This window comes from Anser cygnoides, chromosome 2 (genome assembly GCF_040182565.1).
Source record: "Anser cygnoides isolate HZ-2024a breed goose chromosome 2, Taihu_goose_T2T_genome, whole genome shotgun sequence".
NCBI classification, from domain to species: Eukaryota; Metazoa; Chordata; class Aves; order Anseriformes; family Anatidae; genus Anser; species Anser cygnoides.
Window position 1 is genome coordinate 76,220,781 of NC_089874.1, and position 20,675 is coordinate 76,241,455.

General features: G+C 35.8%; 1 protein-coding gene and 1 long non-coding RNA gene across 3 annotated transcripts in view; both read right to left on the minus strand.

The window, feature by feature from the left end:
• CDH18 (cadherin 18) overlaps positions 1–20,675 on the minus strand; it is a 564,404-nt gene that overhangs the window by 370,928 nt on the left and 172,801 nt on the right. The gene's annotated exons all lie outside the window — the stretch shown is intronic.
• On the minus strand, positions 1,533–4,921 carry LOC125179974 (uncharacterized). The gene is made up of 3 exons (XR_007158143.2): positions 4,278–4,921; positions 3,394–3,451; positions 1,533–1,671 (listed from the first exon to the last, which is right to left on the minus strand). It is a non-coding gene; the product is annotated as an uncharacterized lncRNA (long non-coding RNA).

The following is a 20,675-nucleotide window of genomic DNA, read 5'->3' on the forward strand; positions in this document are numbered from 1 at the left end:
CGGCAAGGCCTCAGGAAGCCCTGGTCCCATCTTCTGCTGTCCTGGCTCACAGACTGCATTTCCCAGAAAGAGCCTGGACCTCCACTGAGGGCAGCTCTGCCTCCAGCCCTGTCTCCAGCCTCTCCTCCTGCTGCTCCTGCCCCCCCCCCCAATGGATCCTGGTCCTCTCCTGCCTGGTACCCTGGACAGGTCCTGTCACCACCCCCAGCCTGGCCCTTCGGTGATGGCCCCCAGCACCCAGCTCCTTCACCCCTGTGCAGCGCAGCTCTTGCTGCACCCTAGCACTTGGTTCTACTTAACACATTATATTTCATCAAACCTGACATAAACAATGGACATCGCTAAAAAAATAAGACTTTTTGGTCATCAAAAGTTGTTGATGGGCTTATTACTGGTTTCTATTAACTCTCTCAGAGTGGTGTTTAGGATCGATAGGATAAAGATTAAGACTATATTACATTTCTTTCAGTTGGCATATAGAAAATAAAAAAGAACCTAGAAACAGGTGAAGTAAATTAGAATTTTGTCCCTGAATTAAGATTGACTCTGAATACTTTACAGGACTTTGATTTCAAGTCTAGATTTAACTCTCTGTTTTAGCTGAAGCTGAAATCAACTGAATTTATGCTTCAGTAATTTATGCTTATTTTAAGGTGGTATTCTCCTGGTCCTCCTCTCAATCACTTGAGAAGTTTTCTTTTTAAACCTATTATTATTACATTTCCAGGAGGCAGTAAAAATGCCAATAATCAGTCAGAACAATATATGGTTATGACTCTAATTCCAACACTAATTAAAAAAAAAAAAGAAATTGTTCTTGCTGTCTATCAGAAGCTTCATGTTCACTTTACCCAGGCTTGACATGTTCACTGTGAATATACTGTTTCCTTTGTTTTTACACAATAAGAACGACCAGCAAAATCTCTTCATAATTGTATTTAAATGCTATCATCACAAAATGCTTTTAAATGTTTGCTTCCATTTTTCACATTATAGTTATTTGAGGATCAGAATAAAATCCTTATAAAGTATAATGAAGTATTTTCTCCTGGTGTTACTTTTATTGAACAAAAGTACAGATTAATAGATATTTTACTTTTTTGTTGTTCTGTTTAATAAAATGTACTTACACAAAGGAGATTCTGGAAAAATACTTCATTGCTATTATGTGAAGCACACGCATTATTCAGCTAACATTTGGGAAAATTAATTTAAAAAATAGGACACTCTCTGAGATGCATCATAAAACAATAAAGGTAGCATTTCCAAACGACAGATTCTCATGTTACATGGGTATTTTTCTCATGAAAGTTGATTATATACTTACACGAGGTTTGCTCACACAAATTCAATTGTTCTTGCAGAGAATTCAAAAATATGCCTGCTTCAAAACTTTACTCAGAGAAATGCAACAATACTTCATGTTTTCTCTCAAACTACAAAGCAGAGGCTCAGTGGATTTCCTGAACACAAAGCTAACCAGGCAAGACACTTCAGCATCCAACCATCCCCTTACACAAAAGAAATGCAGGTACAGCTAGAAGCAGGGGGCCTCCCTGTTTATTTAACCAATGATCATAGATACGAACACCTTTCCCATGAGCAAACTGCATGCGTTCTAAATGAAGGATGAAGCAGAAACAGGCTCAACTGCAGAGAAGCAGGGCAGTGCTGGTGAAGGAGAGAAACAGATAGAGAAGTTCATTAAGAGACAATACAAAGCTGGCCTATCTAGTACTTTGGAGGAGGAAGATCTTATGGCAGTGGGAATTGTGCTGTTGCTTGAACTGTGCACTGGAAGACAGTCAGGTACATGTTGAATACCAAGGATAAACCCTGAGATGTTACCTGTCTTCCGTCTCTTAATATAATTTGTCTACCACTCTTTTACTTAGTGAAAGGGACGGACAAGACAAAAACACAAAACCATAAACAAAGCAATATCAAACACAGTCACTGGTAAAAGTGGAAAAATTGAGACTCTACTACCTTTCAACTCAAATATTAATAGGTATTGAAACATAACATTTCCATCCAAAAGCTGATAGTCTCTATTAAACTCTCCATTCCATAACTCTAAAGGAAATTCAAAAGAATTCTGTTTCCTGGTTTCCAAACCTTTTGGATCCATTTCTGACAGATGGCCCCTACATTTTATGCATGTGCATTGCTGCACCCTCTCTTCTGTCTCATGGCCCAGCATGAAGGATAGTGCTGGATGGTCTGACTGCAGCCTACGAACCCAGTGCTCCTACCAAGGCACAGGCCGGTGACCACAGTGTTGTGCTACAGCTACCAGCAGGTCAATGAGGTGAGTTGCAGACTGAGTAGCCCCATGAAAGGAGTATTTCTCAACTACACACTTGTGATCTGGCTTCTTACATGTCTCATGAGGTCCTGCAAATTAACATATGAACACACAGTGACCCAGAGCTCTTGCTACCCCATGGGTCAGATGCTCATCTGGCATATGGCTGTTGGGGCAGAAGAAGGTATATGGTCTGTGCTTACTCCATATGCTCTGGTTTCTTTTTTTTCCAAAGCAGTAAGAACTTAAACTCCAAACTAAATTCTGGATGCCAGGACCAAAAAGAGAGAGAGATGCCTCACAAATAGGACGGTGCAAAACTTTATCCATTACACTATTCATGTCCTTTTCAGTGCCACTTTGATACAATCAGACTTTCAGATGCTCAAAACCTGATGGTAATAACCAGCATTCAACTGAGCAGTACTCAGTACAACTCTGCATCTGTAAGTAAGGAGGTGCAGTTCAGAAATGGTATTAAATGTATGAAAAGCTTAAAATAGACAGTATCTATAGTCTGGATTTGGTGGCTATAGATACACTGAAGATTACCATACAAAAGCAGATATCCAAGGATACTGTCTTTCAACTGCTGTTGCCGAAGCCCTCTCTTCCATCCTTCACAATCTACACTCTTATTTGCATGTTAGGAAAAGGCACTACTCTAACAAAATGCAATGGTTGATGTTTGTTCTTCTTTACAGCTAATGCACAATATTGATCTTATAAAATGAGATTTATGAACACTAGTACATTTTTATTAGTTATGTCTAGTTCATGTTAAGTTAAAATACTAGAAAAGTTCAATAAATTGTAGCTTAAACTGTTTTAATTTCAGAAATACAGTACTCTATATGGCTTTCATAATCACATTCTATTTCATCTGTATCCATCTGCAGCTCCACGAAACGTCATTAAATCCCAACTTTTTCCAATTTCAAGCCATAAGAATGTCTTGGGAATATCAAATATCTGAAAAGGAGCTTAAAATATACTAGGCATAGTTATTGGTTATTTTTTAATGTTCCTTGTGACCTGAAGAACTTTATTCCACAGAAGGTGCAGTAGGCTGTCCTTTGCCTTACCTAAACATTTGACGGCAGAGAAGAACCTCCTGAAGGAATGAAGTCTCCCTCTGCTTCTCTGAAAGGAAAGGAGTTTCTTCCTACAGAATTGTAGGGGGTTGGAAGGGACCTCAAGAGATCATCGGGTCCAAGCCCCCTGCCAAAGCAGATTCCCTAGAGCAAGCTGCACAGCTAGGCTTGCTCTAGGGAACCTGCTTTGTTTTCTTTGAGTTCTTTTTGTTTTCAGGGACATGTCCCTGCAAACAACGTATAAAATTGACATCACTTCAGCCTCTTTCTTTTTCAGTAGAGTTTTGGGATTTCTTAGTTTTTCCGCAAATCCCTCTTTCACTGAAAAAAGTTCTACAGCTACTTGATTCCTCTCCCCAGCATTACCACTTGTGGCTTTGGGCTTTTCAATTTTTATTATTCATTTAATTCTTCCTTCATGCTTCCATGGTGGGCAGCAACAGACATGTCCCCCTGATGCCGCACTAAGCAACCCTGGGCACCAGCAATGGCAATGTCCCAGCTGTGTCCCCGTGGATGCAGAGCTGGCCGTGGCAGTGCCGACAAGGTGTCACTGTCACAGGTGGCACAGGATGGGGGACACAAGGGTGCGCCAGCCCGGTGTGCACACAGCGGGGAGCAGAGGCTGAGAGGGGAGGGCAGCGGCAGGGGTACTGCGCGGCGATGGGGGGCAGCTGGGGGGCTTCTCTCTGCCTGTCTCTCCTCTTCCAGCCACACGCACAGGCAGCGACGTGACCGAACCGGGGCACGCTCCTGGCCTCTCCGCCCTCGGCTGGGAGCTCTCAGAGCTCTGCAGGGCAGGCAACACAGCCCCACCCGGACCCCAGCATGCTCCCAAGGCCTGCTGGCACGTCCCCACAGCCCTGCTCACATACCTGAGCACCTTTTCCACTGCCCAAGCCAAGGCCTGGGCTCTGCATCACCTGCTGCCACCCCCCAGTGATGCACAGCCCATGTCACAGCAGGCACGGACGGGGTGCCCGATGTCACAACGGGGCGGGGACGGGCTTGGCCCAGCAATGCTGGGCCCTGACAGCCACACAGGGCTGTGATGGCTGCGTGTGCTGACGGGGAGGCTGCTTAGCTGCCTGCTTCTGCTGCTCCAGCCTCAGCTCTGGATACAAACTCAACCAGAGGAATTCAGCTCCTGTCTCCTCCCTCATTAGGCCCTCACCTCAAACAGCTCCTGTATTTGAAAAAAAATTTATTTGAAGGAATTACTGGGTTGAAGGTATGAGCTTATAAATGTATTAGAGGATATAAGTGTACTTCTGAATAAGATGGGAATATATATTTAACATCTTATTTATAGACTATTTCATTTTCATGTTTCAGTAGCTTTCCAGTAAATGCAAACAACTTTCCTAGGAAAACAGAAAGCAAGAGAAGAAGATTTCACAAACTCAGTCTATGGCTTTCAATTTCTTGAGGGTCAAATTTCATATGTAAATTTTAGAAGTTGCTTCATTCACAAATGCGCAATTTTGAAGAATGAGATTTCACTCCCCATCACCACCCCCCCCCCCCACCCCCCCCGTGGAACAGATGTATTTCTGTAAAAATGAAAATAGTGCACAACAAAACAGATTGTTATGAAATATGATTGGATGCCTGCTGTGCTACCTTCTAAAATAACCTATTCTGAGTTATTGCTATTGGAATTGCATGTAAAAGCAAACAAGATGGTGCCTAGTGCTTAAGGTACTCTGAGCCCTGGGATGACCTTTCAGTTCTTACACCAGTACAATGTCTGGTAATCAACATGGCCTCCATACTCTTAGTTCTTAAGTTTCCTCTTTCTGAAAGAAAATGTGACTTTCTTTCCATAATACTTGCTCTGTTTTTACTATTAATTCTTCAGGCAATTACTGTCACTTATGGGTTGCAGCAGGATGGCCTTTACCATTAAACAAGATTAAACTGATCAGATGCCCTTTGTACTAAGTTAAAGAAATTAATGATGGGCAGGGATCAAACCTTTCAGAAACTGATTAATTACAGAGACATATTTGGTAAATTTATCTGTTTGGCATTTAATAAACTGTAAATCTCAGATTCACTAAACTGCAACGTAGTGTCCATGAGGCCATCCATTTTAGTAATCTACAATCATGTCAATCACGTCACAAAGTAAATGCTGGATCTTTTTGAATTTAGACATCTGACTGAAACTACAAAACAAGAACAATGACTGATAATAAGATGTATTCTTAAAATAGAAAATATTGCAGTATTCCAATATTTCTTCCATCTTTAAAACCTCATTCATAGACTTAGACACTCTTAGACTTCTGCCATGATGATCAACTTGTCAGTTCCCAAGCAAAAAATACAGTTAAACAAATATCCACTGAAAACTGTCAACATCCTGTGCATCTGTGTAAGACTACAGTAAAGAATAACTACCTATCAGATGTGCCAGGTCTGTTTTACTGGGAATTTTTAATTCTGTTTATTAAAACATCAATCTATTAAAAAACAACTAAGCAAAAACCTATTTCATACAAGATACTATCTAGTAACACTAAATCTACTACTCGTGTACACAATTTCCATAAAACACGGGATGTAAGACATGACATACAGAAAAAAATAAGTAACACCTAGTAGTGTTTTTCTCTATATATGAATAACACAGGATGGTTTCAGAAAGTAATGGTGAGGAGGAGCCTTTAATGCATCCAACAACCACACACAGTTCTACAGCTGAAATCTCCTCCAGATAGAACCGATGCATGAATTTATCAATTTCTACACAAACACTGGCTAAGATTTTTTATTTTAACTCATGTACATGTTCTCATATAAACAAGTCATCTACTTAGAAATTTATTAGGTGTTATTAACTGTGATGGTGACTTACACAGACTATTTTACAACATGCCTAAAGAAATATTTATTTTAATTTGCTTTAAATGTGACGTATTTGTTGAAAAGTACCCTATCTGAAAAGTGTAAACATGAGAGAGGTTTGTTGTTTTGTTTTGTTGTTGGTAGTGGGTTTTGTTTGTTTGTTTGGGGAGTGTTTTCTAATATATTAACTTCCAAAGCATGGATACAGCCTCTACTGATTCTCACAGTATTTAACATTTCAATCATTGCTAAGGTAAAATTTTCCTAATTTTAAAAGTCTGCATTTAAAAATTGACAAGAAAAAGATAACTGATACTCCATTGCCAAAACTGTCTCTGGGAACATTTCTTCTAATGAACAAATGTAGCTTCTGATATCTGGAACATATTTTTTTTTGAACTGCAAAGTAATATGATTTTTTGGGGGCATGCCTCATTTCCTGGCATTCAGTGCTGACAAAGCGAATTATCTTCTGCAATTATAAAACTGTGTTGGCAGATGGGGAAAAACAACTGAAAACTTTAGTTATACAACCTTTGAGATCAAGTGATGAGTTATCTTTATTGTACTTCTCTGTATTGTACAGTACAGAAACTGAGCAATTAACTGTAAACAAATACTCATTCTAAGTCTCGAGTTATTAATAAATGGAATAATTTCTCACAAAGTTAAATACATCTCTTTGATAATTTGATTGCAATTTTTTTTTCATGTATTCACATATTCTCTATGCTTTTACTGCTGTCTTGAAATTTTCAGCTATATTCCAAAAGAAAATAGTCTCTAATATTTTAAAACTTTTGTTGGAAGCATCAGTGACGTGCAAGAAAAATATGCTCTTCTCAACCAAATCTGTCGTAATTTCCATAACTAAAAGAGGAGCTCACATGCTGTTGGTAACACACAAAGCTGTTCCCCCCACATCTACCATCTCCAGAAAGAATCTTCATAGGTGAATGTCAGAAAACAACACTAGTTGTTTTGCCATCTTATTCAAACAATAGGTTTCAGTGACTGTGAATCTTAGTATAGTACAGTTTTATTGCTTCTGAAAAAGATAACTTAGCATTTTCCATGTTTTCATGTTTTAGAAATAGTTACAGCTGTCACCATTTACTATCTTAAAATATATGCCAGAATTATTTTTATTATCTATTCTTGTCTTTAGAGTCTGTAAAGTAGACTTTTTCTGGATAAAGCACGGAAAAGGCTTATATAGAAGTTACTGCTTTTTCAGCCGATCCATACAAAGTCTTTTTTCCACTCATTTCAGAAAATACAAAGTTTCTTTTTGTTACATTTTATGGGACAAAAGGAGAAGGAAGAGAGAGAAGTCAGATGAAAATGAAAAGACAGAGGAATGTTTCACCTTGGAATGCAACTCAACCAACTACAATTAAATACATTTTGGACTCAGCTTTAGTACAGACCACATTGTTTAGCATCTGTTATTTGACATTACAACATAAAACATACTGTATGTATTTATCACACATGCTTAGCTTTGCAAAACGTGCAATATCAAATAAAAAGGCTGATCATAAAAATCAGTCCTAATTACCCTTATTATACTGGAAAACACATTTGAAATTATTTTTTCATGTAATTTAATGGTTGAATACACTTCAGCTTGAGGTTTCTGATGACTAAAAAGGAATCTTTTTGGCTCTACTTTGTAAGCACTGTTTGAGCTCTGGAACACAAGATGATCTAAACATCAATAAGTGATTCTTGGGAAACAGCAAAGGCAGCTCAGAAGTCCTCAAAAGTCCTTCAGAACAGGAAAAAAAATTACATTATCTTCCTCCCCTACTTCTAGTTCTTTGCATGACTACCTATTTTTTCATTTTATAAGTAATGTGACCAGTTTAGGATATGCATCAATCTCTACCCAATTTTGGAGAGAGTCTTTCACTCACACCTTCTTTGAAACTTTCACCAAGTCCCAGTCTTAAGCTCCGTGGAGCTCGCTTCTTTTTTAATTCTACCGCATGGCTTTAACTCCCTCCTATTACATTCTCCTCAGTACCTGGAAAACATTCTGATCACATAGCAGTGATACAGGATAGCATCACTGATATGCTGCTGAGCATAAAAGAAAAATTTGCAAAGAACTCTGATAAGACCTTCACCTAGAAACTTCCAGGGTCTTGTAGGAAGAGCTGACTTGCTACCCACATTTCAAATTCCAATCATGCACACACTATTCACTGAGCTTGGTGTCCTTATATAGGAAGTTATTTGTTGGCTACGTAAGTATTAATCTTCCAGAAGTTATTTTCCTGGTATGCCATGTCCTTCCAAGGGAAAAATAGCAAAAGAGACACCCAGAGAAAAAAAAAAAAAATTAGGGGGCAAAAATTCCAACATAAAGTAACTGCCACAATTTTATTTCAGATGTTAAAATTGGGTTGTGGGATTTTATTTTTTTGCTGTTTGTTTTTTTTGTTGTTGTTGTTGTTGTTTGGAAATGCAAAATAAGAACATTCTTTCTCTCTCTCTCTTTTTCACTTTATGAATTGCACATTCTGTTAAAAAGTAAGTTACTTTATGCAGAAAACCTGGCTCAATCAACAATTACACTGTTTACTGTTGCTCTTCAGAAGATTTGATTAATCAATATAGTTTTCCCTTATTTGTGTAACAAATGAATTAAGTAAGGATTGTCTTCAAAATTAAAGGACACCTAGTAGAAAAGGGCTTAATGACCATCTCAGGTACCATGGAAAGAAGCATTTTCTCAGCAGATTCTAGGGTTGGGATGAAAGGAAAAAGTGAGAATGGATACCTTGATTCACTAATAGAAGAAAACACAAAATCATCCAGCACTTGAATCCTTTCATCTTCTCATATATAAAATCTTACCCTGATGTTCTCATTAAAAAAACTTTCCAGTTTCCCAATTTTCCTTCTTTCCAACTTCACCTATCCTATTGACTGTTTTTAGAGAGTTCTGTATCATTTCCCAATTATGTCTGATACTCACAACTCCTTTTCTGCTGTCAATCTTGGCCAATACAAATGATTTCTTCCTTTACAAAGGCCAGCAGACTAGATATGCTCACCTCACCATGCCCTATCTCATTTATGTCCAGGTTTTGTTACTATTGATTTTGTATTCTTCTATGTCATCTGGGATTGTAACAGCTCCTTGCTGAATATTCCTGCTTCTCACAACAAGAACTGACAGCTAAAAGATATATAACTCTTGCAGGACTGAAATTATAGCAAGAGATTATTTTATGCTGAAGAAAATGAATAAAAAGGAAAAGCTGGCCCTTTAAGTAAGTGTTTACATTCATTATAATGTCAAAAATATCTCAAAAACAGCCTTATTACATTATGTTGGTACTGAGACAGATTCAGTTGTATGTGATATTAGTACACAGCATGTGTATGGTGCAATTCTGTTACAGTTTCCTCTTAGTATACAAATTATTTCTTTTCAAATACAGTAGAGTAGAACACTTGTCACATTAACAAAACTAATGTTCTGTAACAGATGAGTAGGTAATAAGATCAGATTACTAGGCAAGTATCCATATACTAGTTACATTAACATTTAAAGCAATAGATATTTTTTTTAATTATTGTTATTTTTTTTAAAGACTTTGCATGCTAAGATACGTACTAAATACCATTGAAAGTAATGGTAGGTTATAATGCATCTCAGTCAATGTGGACATCTTGTTTATAAAATTCTTCTTTCAGCGATTGACTAAAATCTTTCAACAGACAGGAGTAAAGACACAAAGAAAATCATTATTATTACTGCATTACTTCTGCTTATTTGAAGTAGGAATGGTATCAACATGAGCCGGCAATGTGCACTTGCAGTCCAGAAAGCCAACCATATCCTGGGCTGCATCAAGCAAAGCATGGCCAGCAGGGTGAGGGAAGTGACTCTCCACCTCTGCTCTGCTCTCATGAGACCCCACCTGGAGCCCTGTGTTCACCTCTGGGGCCCCAGCACAAAAAGGACATGGACCTGTTGGAGCGAGTCCAGAGGAGAGCCACAAGGCTGATCAGAGGGCTGGAGTACCTCTCTATGAAGATAGGCTGAGGGAGTTAGGGTTGTTCAGCCTGGAGAAGGCTCTAGGGAGATCTTTTAGCAGCCTTCCACTACCTAAAGGGGACCTACAGAAAAGCTGGGGAGGGACTCTTTGTCAGGGAGTGTAGCGACAGGACAAGACGTAATGCCTTTAAACTAAAAGAGGATAGGTTTGGATTAGATATTAGGAAGAAATTCTTCACTCAGAGGGGGTGAGGCACTGGAACAGGCTGCCCAGAGAAGCTGTGGATGCCCCATCCCTGGAGGTGTTCCAGGCCAGGTTGGACGGGACTTTGAGCAACCTGGTCTCATGGGAGGTGTCCCTGCCCATGTCAGGGGGTTAGAACAAGATGATCTTTAAGGTCCCTTCCAATCCTAACCATTCTGTGATTCTGTGATCTTTTTTTTCAGTTGTCACCAGTGATAAAAAGTAATCACTTACAGAACTAGCTTCTGTGCTCAGTGAAAGTTATTTTGAATTCATTTCTATTAAAGAAATATTAGTTTAGCCGTTTTTCAGGTAATATTTACTTATACATACTTGTTGATTCTCATGTGAATGGTCCTTTGTTATTACTAATAATATATCCCCATGTACTTTCTTTCTCAAGTGGAAGGCTGGATATCACATTCAGGTAAATTGGGAAAGCCTATGGAGGCCAATAGAAAATTACAGAACCCTTTATTTACAAAAATATGATAACAGTTTTGGTGTAAGGGTAGCTTCCTTCATGCACATAAAGCTAGAAAGGAAATCTTATGTTCCCCTATGAAACTGTTTCAGGTTTATTCTGTTAAGGTGAAATCCTTTAAAGCCAAATGAGCTACATTTTATGTTTTTAGAGGTAAGAATATGATGATGTATGCAATTGCATTAAGATGTACACTATTTTGAGAGAGAAGCAAAGTTACATCATTCTGTTTCATGATTTTGAAAGCTGAATCAGACACGGGTAGTTCCTCTTTTCAGAAAAATCAGTAAGGTATCAGACGTCAGCAGGATGTTCTCAGATTTAAAATATCCCAAAAGCTCTCAATTTACTAATCTAAAATGAAGTGCTCTAGCATCTTCTTGTTCTTCTCCAAATATTTGTCAGTACTTTCCTCCCAACAAGCCTTACACATTCTATTGAAATCAGTAACTTTTACTTCCAAAGTTTTTAATGTATTTTTAAGATACAAAAGGAAAGAAAGTTCAAGTTCTACTTACCTTCTCAGATAGGCATAGAATTCCTATTACTACATCTCAAGACCTCATTTTTAAATAGTTTGCATGTGCCTTAACATGAATAAAGAAATTAAATGTCTTTTCAAAAGCAACAGCTCAGGTGATTGACTCAGACAAGGCAAAAAAAATAAATAAATTGGAAGCAGATGGAAAACTTGTGAAATCCATGGTGTCCATTCATATCTTCGGAAAATGTATCTGAACATGTAGTTAGTCCATGGCTAACTCCTGAAAACCAAACCCTACACACATCTATAATACTCAGATGGTCAAAGAACCACTGAAAAACTTAGCTTTTTGAATTTTTTTGGTTTGGATTATTTCTACATATGTACCACTACTCATAAATCTATATACAGGGTCATACCTACTGTTTCTATAGATTTAAATGTTAAAATTCCCTATACACAATAGACCCACTTCAGTGGACCTATTTTAATGCAAACTGCACATAACTTGATTCTCTAAGACCTTTACAACACAAATAATCGTTACATTTCAGCCAGTATGACATTCTGCATCCAAAATGACAACTTGAAATTCTTTAAGTCTATAATATCAGATATCCACTTCTTCTATATTGGTACTGAGAGATTAATTTCCTAATTATATTGGAAGAAATATTTAACAAACTTAAATACTGACTATAGGAATAAGATAGGATAAAGCCAAAGCCACATTAATTCATTAAGACAGAGGACATGAAAAGCAGGATTTATTTAGCAGCATGGAAGGAAAACAAACCTCTTTGGTCTGCTCTATTGATTACAAACCTTAGTCTTCAAACTAATTGAGCTATTTTCCTTTATTTCTCCTATTTAAAGCTGCTTTAGAACCGTAATTTTAAACTTTATTTATTTATTTTTTTTCATTCTTGTCCAATTCAGGATTTTAGCTGCATTTCTTCTTACACTCACGATATGAAAGAAGAGTAATTAGTTTTTCCCTTTGCCATCATTTTTATAGGGTTTAGTAACTGAAGTCTCAGTTGAAAAGAATTTCTATTCATCTGATTATCACATTTAAAACTTCAACTCCCCTAAATACAGGCCCATTAACACCTTATTTGGATAGATAGGTAAATAATGTCTTTCTCCACCTTTATCTGCTGATAAAACTTTTTTTTTTTTTTATGTGATCGTTTAAAAGGCAGGACTTGTATTTTGTTCTATTTCATTACACATCAATTGCTTCAAGTATGAAAGTCCATTTTCACATGATACCTCAAGACACATTTCTAGCTAAAATGCCTCAAAATTTAGTGTCAGCATTTGTTCATAACTTGTTTTGGAGACAAGGTCAGTAAATAAAATATTAATGAACTCCTAAATAAGGAACAACACTATTAACTTCTCTCCAGCCAAGTATTTCTTCTTTAAGCTTAAAATTTTGCCTCACATTTAGCCACTTCTTTCTAACACTAAGCCATTACCCATTTTTTTCATTAATTATTTCCTGTGGTGCATTTTATGAAGTGCACTGCTGAAGTAGACAAGTCTTTGGAATTTCCTTTCTCTAGATAATTGGTTGTCAGAGAGGAAGTCAACCTTCTGTACATCCTTGCTACATTTAAGCTGAAATAGAAATTATGTCAAGCTGCCCATTAATACTTCATTTTCTTGCTACCAATTATATCTGATTTTTTTTTTGTTTATATTCATATTTAGGGACATTTAAAAAATCTTAAACATTAAGAACAGGTATTTCTGAACAGTTTACAACTAGCATTTTGTTCTCAGAGCCTTGCTAACTTTGTCACACAAAGACACTATACTATTAACCATAAAATAAAGTTCAATACTGAATATCTGCTACGTCTACTAAGAAATTTCTAGAAAAGAGCTGAAGTTACTTCCCAGTCTGTTGTAGTTGGATACAAATATCTTGTAAGGCTTTAAAAAAACAAACAACAACAAAAAAAAAACATTTTTCCTCATCATTGTTGCAGTTATGTAAATGAGAATCAAATTCAAGTTCAACTTAAAAGTAAAATGCTTAATGACATACATTTGTTTCAATCTACAAGCTAACTTTTTAAGTGTCACATAAAGCACATTTGGGCTTGCTTAGGGACCATTCAATAGTGATTATCAGGCAGTAATTCAATACTGTGTTAAAGCTTGGCACAGCCACAAGGGACACAGAAAGAGTAAAAATTCTGCAGAGATAATAGAAAATTTCTAGGAATATGTATCCATTTGAATTCACTTAGAAGTTTCCCAGTTGACGGTCAACCCACCGAGTTCAAAAACAACACAACTTAAATTGGAAAATGAAAGCAAACAAATAGAAGCTGATAGATCAAAGTAAAGTGTTGTCTTCACTCAATTTTGCTTTTCATCCTTGTTATACTTTATAGATCTTGCTGAATAGCAAAAAGTGTGCTTTTTTTTTTTTTTTGTAAAAGACAGTATTAAAATGCCTTCCACTAAATTTAGAGCTAAATAAAGCTTTTTCAAACAAAACAATATAAGATAAATTAAACTGTGTCCAAAAGTAATTACTTTCTAAAATATGCAGGAATTTTGCTGATTTTTTCTCAATTTGGGGCAAAGGCCTGAATAAGTTTTGGCATAGCACTGAGTCAAGAGAAATTAATTCATTGGTCTATGAAAAAAAAAAAAAAGATATTAACAAGGAACAAGTATGTTAAAATACTTTCTTTATATGTATCACACCATTACTAGAGAAGCCCACAAAATAATGTTAGTTCTTTAAATTAGAAAAAAAATAAAAATCACTCCGTTACACAGGACTGGCTTTCCCATTCACTATTTTAAACATTTCAACTTAACTGCCAAAATGTCTGATTTCAGTTGTGAAGTGGCCTAGCAAAATATCTACAGTAGAAAGCATTAACCTAATCAACTTGGCAAAAGACAATTTGTAAAGCACTTAAAACAGCATTTTCAGTTTCAAAACTGCTACCTTTCACAGCATATGCAGTGGTTTTACATAAAGAGACACATTTGCTTGTTTTCATGCCATAGTCACAAGTATTTGGAATTCAAAAAGTTAAGAAATTGCCTGCAAGGACCAGAATCAGCAGGCACACAGTACTGCCACTCAAAGAAAGTAACACTGACAGGACAGATTTATTTCAATACGAAAATGGACTAAAAATTAAAACCAACCACCAAACAAAAGGTAATGAACAACCATCTGGAAAAATAGGCACTAAATCTCTATCTGTCAGTTTTGGGAAGTGGTTCAAGTAAGACCAAAGTCTAATTTACTTGATTTTGCAAAAAAAAAAAAACACAAACAACAAAAGATTTAGAAAAACTGAAGTGCCTTCTATCAATAATGAAGAAGTATAGCTAACCCCTTCCAGTGAAGTGCCAACCTGTAAAATGATGAGAAGGCTAAAACAACATAAATTTCTTGTATTCAATTCAAGCGCTTAAGTTATTATTATTTTGAGTCACAAGTCATTACAAAATAACATAAAAAGCATGAATGTTGATATGTGAAGACAAATAAATACTTGACAAATAAAATGATATATGATATTCACCACCACTGAGTGCAAGAAGCTTGAAAGTATGTAATTATTTCTTTATCATAATAAATTACCTTTTTTGCAGATAATTACAGGCCTGTTCATATACATGAAACAGCAAACAAAAAAAGCTGTAGTGAACAGAAATTCCATAAACTGAAGAAATGGAGACTATTACAATAACACAAAGTTCATCTGTCTTAACCAGTTAACTGTACTGTTTGCAAAATATCACCTTCATGACAGAGACATTTAAATACAAAACAGATTCTAATGACACTTCTTTTCTGTCACGGACTTACTGTATCAACGGAATATATAGCTCTCAGGCAGCTTCCAGGTATCTGCCTCACCTTTAAAATAGAACTGAATGTCTACCACAAACGCCTTGCCTGGAATCTTCTGCTGTAAGGACTGCAAAGGCTCATGTTGTTTCAAGTATTTATTTAATGTGGTCATGAAAACCTTCTTTAATACTCCCAATGCATATTTAACCAATAACTACTCCCAGTCACTTTGTCCTTAATGCAGAGTCTATTACTGCTTCTATATAACAATGGCTTTTCAAAGCTGTTTGAAAAACCTATGAAATTGGTTTTAGAACTCTGACAGTTATAAATCATTTTTACAGCTTTTATAAAGCCACTGACTCGTTGCAGCCAACTCTCCTCTGTATGTTGCAATGTCATATTGAAATAACATGTTGTATGTCAAGATAACTGTCTCCAGTCTCACTGTATAAACTGAATCGGTTTCTGATTTTTTTTTTTTTATGATAAAACCAATCTCAATAATTCAATATCCATAAAAAGATAAATTGATGTGGATGGGAATGTGTTTACTAATGAAAGAATATTACCACTAGTCTTTTGTTTTAAAGTCAAAGTAGGTTTTAGTGGTGATTTTTTTTTTTTTTTTTTTTTGGCTATAGACCTGCAATCTCTACATATCCAGTAATAGTGAGTGCATGCATATGAGGACAGATAACACTGAATACTTAGGGTTCATTGTGTGGTTGATTTTTGTTTGTAATAAGCCTGACATTTCAGAATCATATTGAAAGATACACATTTGCCATAAAAAAGGGCATAACTCAGATCTAGCAATGAACTAAAAGCAGAAATCATAAAAAGAATACAACATTAAATGTGAAGAAGAAAGCAGAGATGTACCAGAAGCCTATTTTTTACTTTCTTCATTTTTCTCATTACTAGTTTTTACAGACAACTTCTGAATAACAACAACAACAACAACAAACATGCACACACACACAAAAAAAAAAAACAACACCCTGCCCTTTTCTTTCCTTCCCTCCCTTTCCTCCCTTCCCCCAGAAAATTCATAAATCTTATGTAATTTTGGGACTTACAGCCACTCATAGTTTGTCTAAATTTAGTTGAGCTGGCATTTTTTCACTTCATCCACCTGTTTTTCATCTACCATCCTTCCACACCACACTGGTATTTTTGGCTAATAGTATGCAACAAAGAAACTGTGAAATATGACTAAAACCAGAATTTCACAATGGAAAAAAAAAATAATGACTAGAGCCATTTGCTTCAAATTCACAAAATAAACTCTCAGCCAAAGTTATGTACTAAAGATACCCTCAACTCTTTTGAATTTTAAAAAGTAGTGAATATTCAGCACTTCACAGGATTGAGTAATCTGAAATGAATGAAGTTTTTGACATTTTATTGGTGTCTATACCTAGAGGCTTAAAAGGAAGAAAAGGAACCAATTCTAAAAAATGGCATGTTAAGAGTTCCAAATGTATGCAATAAAAAAAAGATGCCATTTAAAACTGATGCAAAGCAAATCACCTCACAAAAGAACAATGGCCCATCCCAAATTAAGAGCTGAGATGTAAAACTAAGAATGAAACTAAATTTGCCTCAGAACATGTCACACATTTCAGTGACAAAAAGTCAATAAATAATAAATGTGTTCATATGCCAAAGATCTTTCTGAGAACACAATTTTGTGATATTCTGACTATAGAGAGTTTGTAAACACTCAGCAAAAAGAGGAAAGGCAAAATAAAATCTCTCCCCACCCACATCCCATAGGAAGGTTTTTGACTATTTCAGAATATGCATAAAAGATATCACAGCATCAAAGAACCTTGATTGCACCATAGCATTTTTCAAGAAGTGTCACTATTAGGAATAATATTAATATTTATGAAAGGGAACAAATAGTTAGATAAATAATTAAAAGAGAGAACTTTTAAGGAATATAAGTACTTTTTCAAGCCACACAGTGCTCACTGTCCTAGAGAACAACCTTAATAAAAAAGAAAACAATGTGACATGAATTTTGACTTTTTTTTTTTTTTTTTTTTTTTTTTAAGAATAGCTTAAGACTAAAAAGCTACCTTGTGGTGTTGATGCAAGCTTCTGATGCAACCTTTATTTAGGAGTGTCTGCCACTATAGCTATAAAAGTCTGCTGATTTAAAGAGCGACAACATTCAGTTCACAAATTTGTTTTTTATGTGCTTCAACTATTTTTAACTATCACAAGCAAGAATGTAAGCAACCCATAAACTGGATTTCACTGATACAGTGGAAGCAACCCATAAACTGGATTTCACTGATACAGTAGTAGTCTGATTTAGAAGGAGAAGATACTGACATCTTTTACAGTTTATTTCATTACTCGATTTTTTCACAGAGTTTAGCTAACCCACTCTATTTATGTTAAGTTCATTTCTATAATCTGCTTGTCTGGTAACTGCACAAACTTCTTTGATAGTATGAATCAGTGTGATGAGTCACTAGACGTTTTTATGCAAAACAGAAATGTTTTCAAAGTATCAGAATAAGTTCTTTCTGTCCACATTAACAATACTAATGTAATTTTATTGCATCATTGAATGAGACCTACTGAATGCTAGTGGTATATATATATTATGTGCCACTGTTGTACCTCCTTTTGGTCTTATTTTAAAATGTCTGTTTTTAAATGAACACATCAGATGTTTTATGTCTCATCGTGCCTTTCAAGCCTATATAAATTACACAAAAACATCTACGTTAAACAAAATGTCTACAAAGTTGTATTGAATTTTGTCAGCAGAAGAAAAAAAAAAACCCTAACTGAAATAGAAAATGTAAAAACTGACTGAGAAGCCAAAGCAAGTTCTGGGGAGAAGTATTTGTGGTCAGAGTGAAGCTGAAATGTTCTACCATGAACAATTACCACAGTTCGTCACATAGCTCTGCAGTTTATCACCTGATAGTTGATAAATTATGTGATGAATTATAAGGCTGTGTAAATAAACTGCATGGATGCTTTGAGAAGCTTAGTACCAACAGAAAATCATTGATTAGATTGCCAGCTTCAGGAGTGAACTGAAGGACATTTTGAAAACTCTCTGAGTTAATTAACTATTTCAGACAGAGTGACTTAATCTGTGATTTAGAATCAACATTACCAACGGTAAAAAAAGACGCAGGAACATTTTCTGTCTCTCTATTTTATTTTATGTTATGTTATTTTATTTTTATTTTATTTTATTTATTTCATTTCATTTCATTTTATTTCATTTCATTTCATTTCATTTCATTTCATTTCATTTCATTTCATTTCATTTATTTTATTTTATTATTTTTCTTTCCCCCTCAGCTAACCAGCTTGGAACCCTGGATCACTCTAGAAAGAATATGTCTCAAGATAGCACTGCCTGTGGTTTCACGTTGCCTTAGTTCATGGCAGGTTTGTAAGTTAAGGACAGAAATTAGATTTTGAAGTTTTACAGATATGCAAAAGACAAGCATGGTAACAATACAACAGATATGCTCTGGTACAAGAAGTTTATCATCAAATAATAAAAAAATTGATTGGTTACATAAATGCAGATTGAAGTTGAAGCTTTTTACATTTCACTGCCTATAAGACAAAGTAGTGTCTTTAAAAGAAGCTTCTTCAGGGTTTAAAAAAGAAAAAAATAAATTATTTTAAATCCTGTTTAAAAAGAAAATGCCCAAATAAGCCTAACAACACTTGCAATCAATTACAAAAGTCGTTGAAATGGTGAGAAGGAAGATGCATTCATTAAATCCCAAAAATACATGACTGGAAAAGAATTTAATAAGTCTTACAACCAATGTCCCTTGTTGGGTAAGGCAAAGCAGGACAAGTAAGCCTAGTTTATAGACTTTGGTCTCCAGTAAAGAGGATTCCAGCCCGTTTCTAGATAATGTGGTTTAATGTTCATTATTATCACACTTTGCTTTCCCTACTGTCAAATCTTACTGTTTTCCCTTGAAAATTGAGTTCATTGTTTTTCATTCTGTTTCCAGTAGACACGGAAAAGAACTGATCGTTATTAATTTTACAGAAGCAGTTCACAGAGGGTTGCTACGTACCAACATGCTGTGACTGTGAGCACACGTACAGGCAGTCAGTTGTGCCAAGAGCAGAAATACTAATTCTGTACCCACATCTCAAAGAATCCTTATGATGTCCTTCATTCCATGTCTCTTCCTTAAAATGCAGCTTCACTATCATTTTCTTAGCAGTTGATAGTTTGTAAACGTCATTCTCACTGTGTTCAACTGTTTGCTCTCCAATTTGCTTCCAACCATTTGAAGTATAATTCTCTGTTTCATATAAATGTTATCAGCCTATGTTGCCTATATTCCCACCAACTTTCTGCACTCAAACTTACGCAGCTAATGTGGGCCAAAGAAATCCCCAACCCAAAAAGTGTGTGTGATCGCCACATTTCTTTCCTCCTAAAGTTAAAATAAACAATCTGCAGTGCAAGATCTTAGTTCTAACAGGTACACTCATGATGTCTGCAGCCGTTGATGCTTCCTTTCTATAGAACATAATACCCATTACTTCTGCTCTTTTTTTACTGGTCTTCTGCTCTTTTCTTACTGGTCTTAAGTTTGTTACAGAAACTACAAAATACCATTGTTGGAGAGCCTTTTATGTTCTCTGATGGTGTGTCAATGATCTAGCAACTTTGTTAAATTGAACTTTTAATACATGTCTGCTGACAATTGCACTAAGTCCATTCTGTTACTAACTTCATTATTATTTACAGCTACTTAGTGCCTGATTTATATTTACTCCAGATCATTGCTTTCACTTTACTGGCCAGCATCCCTAAGGTGACTTAGATGCCACTTTAAACCCGCGTGTGCTGCCACATCAGTACAAGTGAGCTTTAATGTAAATATTCTTTCATGATTATTTAAATGTATTCATTAAAATAAATAAATAAACAAATAAATTTGATAAAAGCCAGATACACTTTGAAAACAAATGTAAGCCTTTTATGTTCTGTGAAACTGTTCCTACAAATCATTTCAGAACAACTAAAAGGGGAAGTATCTCTGCACTTATTAACATTTATGGCTGTTTATGCTACTAATGCTCATCTTGCTTTAGAGAAGTTTTGCAAGACTGTGCAAAGTCCAGATGCAAACTAAAGTGCATCAATGAGTAACTGCACCCAAAGACCAAGTTATGTTTAGCCATACTAGTAAGTAAATAAACATAACCTGTCATTGTTTTATTACTGAAAATAGTTTGCTAACTTAAATATAGGAAAAAAGGTAAAAAGAAAAGGTTGCCCTTTTGATAACATGCTTTTCTTCTATGTTATCATACATTTTACCTCAA